Raw genomic sequence first — 6,000 nt, 5'->3', positions numbered from 1 at the left:
TCTGTTTCTTTCTGACACTAATGGGGGCGATAATTTGCCAAATCATGTTGTACTGGACTTCTTGAAACTGGCAGAAACTTATTAGAAAAACAGTTTGCTGAGTCCGCACACAAAAGAGCTAAACATTTGCTTTTTCATTCCCTTCTGTAAAATCCAACTTTTTTTGAGAGGGACATGAGGAGTCACCCTTCACTGACCATTAGAAAGGGTTAAGTTGCTTCCACAATGAGAAACCACATATTTCCCAGTCTCTGTAAAAAATGTGTTTGTGAATTTTAAGGAAAAAAGACATAAACTAGGAGATGTCGCACCTGTGGGACTGTTTACTATACATCTACACATACAGCACGGTGGATTACACGTACCAAAATGTTTAATCCCGACTTATTGACGCGTCCTTTAATGAGCTTTTTCCATATCCCACCCTCCCCGGGAAGAGAGACTCACATCAGCTAATTAATGAGGACACAAGGGGGAATTTAGGTCACAAGATGATCTGAGAGAAGAGAACAAGGGGGTAATAAGTGGCCCTTGCCTCAATCAATACATCACAGGGAAGAAAGTGAAAGGCCAAAAGATGGGGTGAATGAGTACAAGCTTCCTGAAAATTACAGTCTCTTGACAGAAAGGCAAGGTTGGCAGAGAACAAGAAAAGTCACAGCACTGGTGTGTTGGTGGACAATGACCTCGTCCTGAGCAGATTACTGTGACAGGTAGTGAGAGATTTGAAGAAGTGTTTATGGAAAAAAGGGGACATTTCTAACCTTAAACAGAGGGACAGGTTGATTAATAGAAGGTCAAACACTGACATACTCTTCATCTCTCAGATTGCTGCAACAGCCATCTATTTTCTCCCTCTAGCTTCATTGACTCCCTGTCATCTTCCCCCTCCTGCACGGCTTTAGAAAATGGGGACAAAGAGGACCTAAACAGGTAAGTGGGTCACACCTTTTGTTGCAGTAGTGAAAGTACATCTGTGACGTGTTAATGCAAAAATAGACTGTCAACACACAGAAAGGTTCCCTATATATACAGAAGTGTATCAGCAGGCCTTCCGAGACAGAAATAAAATCTCACACAGTTAGTAGAATTCCTAAAATAACCAGTGGAATAATAGAAATTTAACTATCCTTTTTATTTCTGAGAAGTGAAATCATAAACGAAACAGCCCACCCTCACTGGAGCTGCAGTGTGTATTTGGTATTAGTACATACAGCATCTCATTTTCTTCTTATCGCTCTGTCGTGTACTTGCCTGCAGCAGCGATCTACTGATTGTGGCAGATTAAAAAGTAGACCAAAAAAAGGCAAAGTCTAGTGATAACAAACAACTTCTAAATTGCTGGACCCATCTGAACCCCAAGCTGATGAACCAAGCTTTAGGTCAGGAATATATGTAAGTATTAACTTACGTAACACAGCGCAAGGGTATTTGTTATAAATGTGCAAATATTCATGCAAATAAGATGATAACTTGGTAATCTGTATAGTCATTAGTTGTGAGTCTTTTCTTAATTTATTACTAAAATATGAGCAAATGAAAGACATGAAGAAATGGACGGATCAATAGACCTGACTTTAAAAGGTTTAACTTCCACAAACCATAACTAAAATTCTCATTACTGAGAAGGAGACTTTGTAAAATAAGCAGTGAGCATGTTACTAGTTTCTGAATCCTAAGGTCATGGCATGTACAAAAGACAAAAGTTTTAATGTCAGTGACAGGATGTTTGATAAATGAGTAATCAGTTATTAACTGTATTATTCATGAATGTTGTGCTGATTAATCAATTATTTAATTTCAGTTTAAATTCTAACTATATTTACTGAGCTATAAAATAGTCAGTGAGGTATGTTAATTTCTGGGCTCTTCCAAAGCCCACACCACCAGTGAAAGAACCTATTGACTGCACAGAGTGCAATGCAATTTATATTTGATGTAACCACTATTAGCTTTGGTAAATACACCAGTTCTACTAAGTATACTTGCATACAGTTTTTCAAGACTCCTGGCAGTTCCTTCCAAAGCTCTTGGAGAACTCATCACAGTTCATGCCTCTCATGTAACCCCAGATGTACTCTATGATGTTGACATCAAGGCTCTGTGGGAGACGCGCCATCTGCTGCGAGACTCCTTGTTCTTCTTGTGGCTGAAGTAAGTTCTTCATGACTGTGGATTATGCTTAGGGTACGTGTCAGATTTGATGGCTCGCTGAGGGGATCGAATCATGAATATGGCATCGTTTTTTATTGAAATTAGGTTTTAATTTTCAGTGTCTAAAAATGCTTGCTAGTAAAACAAAGTAGTGTAACAAGTGATGATTTTAGGGGTGAAGGCTGTATTATGAAGTATCCTAAATTCCCCTTCTCACATTGTAATTCCAGGTTAGTTAGTAATTAGTTGTTATTTATGAAATTCTAGTATAGTTAGTTTGTTTTTAAAATCTCCACTTGTTCTCCACTTGTTCTGCTTGTTTTAATCCCCTTTGTTCTGCTGTATCTAAGGGTAATAATTTTTATGTGCTGAAAAATAAAACCCTAATTAAACCATAACTCAAAATTTCATGGTAAATGTTGGACTTTCATGATAAGTGTATTGTAATATGAAGTGCTACTGAATGTTTTAGTAAAATGTCATCATATGGTCATTACTTCTGCTTCATCCCTCCACCTCTCATGTTGTAGATGACTTAGATATACTGCTTGGGAAAGGTTGATACAACTGGTTGCTGCAGGCTGACGGAGCTGTGAACTGGAGGGTGGTGAAGAGAGCTGATTACAGTAGAATGATTTCACCTGAAAGGCCTTATTCTATGATTGCTTCTAAGTTGTATTGTTGCAAAGTGGAAGTGTTTAGAAACAACAGCACCTCAGATCTTATAAGGTTACATAGCAGACTTTCTGAGTGCTGAGACACATAGTATGCAAAGTGCTAATGCTCTGCTGACTCAGTAACTGCAGAGTTTCAAATCTCCTCTGGCATTAACATCAGCACAAAAACTGTTAGCCAGGTGCTTTATGCCATAGGTTTACATGGCTGAGCAGCTACTATAGGCATAATGAGTAGTGGCCCAGTACTTTTGTCCATATAATGTAATTTGCTTTCCTATTGAAGTCTGGACAATGTTTTTAAATTTTCAGATATGAGAAGCTCGATATGCAATTTTATTTTAAATATTCACAGAAAACATGGTGAAATGTTACTGAAGCACTCCTGAATCTAACTGTGTCACCATGAACCACTCTCATATGCAGTCCATTACACCTCTTAGATGCCTTCACAATGCTGCAAAATTGGAAACTCACTTTCTCTCTCTCTCTCTCTCTCTCGCTCTCTCTCTCTGTCACACACACACACACACACACACACACACACACACACACACACACACACACACACACACACACACACACACACACACACACAGGCGCGCTGATGGTTGAAGCATTCACACCTTCTGTCACCTGCCACATATTAGTTGATTTCCAGTGACAAAATGTGTGTGAAATTTGCAGCCCACTTGTAAGAATTTAATTGTTAGTTAGCATGTCTGAAATATTTCTCTTGCAGAGAAAATGAGATTAGTTGCAACTGGTGAACTGGTGAAAAAGGATGCAAAAAATTGGGCAAAAACAAGAAAACATCACTGTACCTTACTGCAATGGAAAAGCAGTGACAAAGATTAAGGATAGGCTCAACCTGATAAGAACAGAAACTAAGCATCATTTCTGAATAGAAATTGTATTTATTTGTCTGTTTATTTATTTATTTAACGGGGCGATCGTGGCTCAAGAGTTGGGAGTTCGCCTTGTAATCGGAAGGTTGCCAGTTCGAGCCCCGGCAGTGCGCCCCAGGGTGGCTGTGGCTACAACGTAGCTTGCCATCACCAGTGCGTGAATGGGTGAATGACTGGATATGTAAAGCGCTTTGGGGTCCTTAGGGACCATAAAAGCACTATATAAATACAGGCCATTTACCATTTATTTATGTCCTCCTGAGCCAACAATTAATTTGTCTTATGTCCGTCAACATTGTTTAATAAAGTATTAAACATTTTTGAGCAAAAGCACAAGATACAGAAAAAAACAAATTGTCCTCATATGAGAATACAAAGTCTCAAAAAGTTAAAAGGACTCTCCATCAAAGTTATTAAAGAAATGTACAAAATGGAGAAAACAACTTTTAAGTTGAGACTGCAAAATCATTGAAGTGATAATTACTTCAGACTGTGATCAAGGAGGCATGAAGCAAAGTGTTTCATCAGAGTACAACTGAAATGTCCAGCCTGCACCCCAGTACAATGTGTAATTACAACATAAGAAGCGAGGTTAGAATACTCTAACACAGCATGCATGAATAATAATGTGAGACGGACATTTTTTCTTTTCTTTTTTCATGAGAATCCAAAGACTCGGTGGCACTTTAAAGAAATACCCACTGGGTTACTACTTACAAAACTACTCGCTATATGACTCGTTTTTCCTTTCCTTTAAAACTCCCAAATGTTACCTCATTGTTCTATTGCATTTACTATTTAAGCTTCATTAAAAACTGCTAACCACTGAAAATTACACTATTATTCTGAAGAATTATATGGTAAATATTGGGAAATTATATCATAAGTCTGTATTATGAAGTGCCACCAAATTATAAATAAATAAATAACAGTGTGTCTGGTTATTTTTGTCAAATGAATACAAAGAAAAAAAACATCAGCCCGATTACAGTAACTAAAGTTATGTTTATTACACACATTAAACAACACAGAGCTTTTAAAATAAAGATCCTGAAAGCTTTTGTTTTATCACTGACTGAAATTAATACAAGATTAAAAAACTAAACTACTAATTAAAAATTAGACTACATAAAACTTCCATCCATCCGTTCTCTTCTGGTTATCCTAACCAGGATAGGGCGAGAGGCGGATACACCCTGGACAGGTCACCAATCTGATGCAGGTCAAACACAGAGAGGTAGACGTCCATTCACACCTATGGGCAATGTAGAATCACCAATTACCAGTTAACCCGATCCCACTCAGGACCTCACAAACTCAGGACCTTCTTGCTGTGAGGCAACAGTTCTAATCAAGATGCCACCAATTAATACAACACTTTGATTAAACTTTGAATGGTAGTGACCAGGATTAACTCCTGCCAAATAGATAAAACTAACCAATGGAATTAATTTCTTCATAATCATGGAAAATACAAAGCTGGAACGATCAAATGAGTCAAAAATGATCTTTTATTCATGCACAAATTTGTTCTGTTTTTGCAAATAACAACAAAAAACAACTTTGACACAAGGCTTTGTTCATTTATTTTATTTTATTTTATTTTTTGGCCACGCGATTTGTTTGGCATTGAAATGAACCCACAGGCAGGAGAACTATGTTTATAAAAAATGAACAAGCAGCGAACAAGTAACGGGCCATTAAGCCATTATTTCTAATTACTTTCATGCAAAATTTGTCACCAGTAATCAAAGATCTTTAATCATAGATCAATAGACATTAATATGCCCATTTAAGTCTCACCAAAACTAACATGAGACAATCAAAATCAACTTGCAGAAAGGAAAGTGCAAGCACAAATAACATCCACTTTTGGCAAATTGTGTGCACCTGCATGAAAACGCAGGTCCTGTGTGTTGTATATGTGCAATATGTTAACAAGCACAAAGCATCTGAGGTCAGGATGAAAACAAAGATACACAGACACAGCTGTTGGTTGATGCAGCATAAGGTCTGAGCAGAGCTGCTGCTTCTCTCAGTTCTGCCAGGCTAATAATATCCTGCTGAAGCTGCTGATTAGGAACACGAGGTGAGAGTACCTCACTGTCCACGCACGTCAGCGAGGTTTGCAGATTCTAAAAGAAGAATAACTTTTCCCCAGATAGAAACACAGCCATGGGTTTTAAGTATTCTCGGCACAATAAAAAAAAAACCTCCCACGCATTTGCTAAAGTCGAAAAAGCAAATGCAGAAAGCAGTGACGT

The sequence above is a fragment of the Oreochromis niloticus genome, linkage group LG7 (genome assembly GCF_001858045.2).
Source record: "Oreochromis niloticus isolate F11D_XX linkage group LG7, O_niloticus_UMD_NMBU, whole genome shotgun sequence".
Taxonomy (NCBI): domain Eukaryota; kingdom Metazoa; phylum Chordata; class Actinopteri; order Cichliformes; family Cichlidae; genus Oreochromis; species Oreochromis niloticus.
This window is presented reverse-complemented; position numbering follows the sequence as displayed.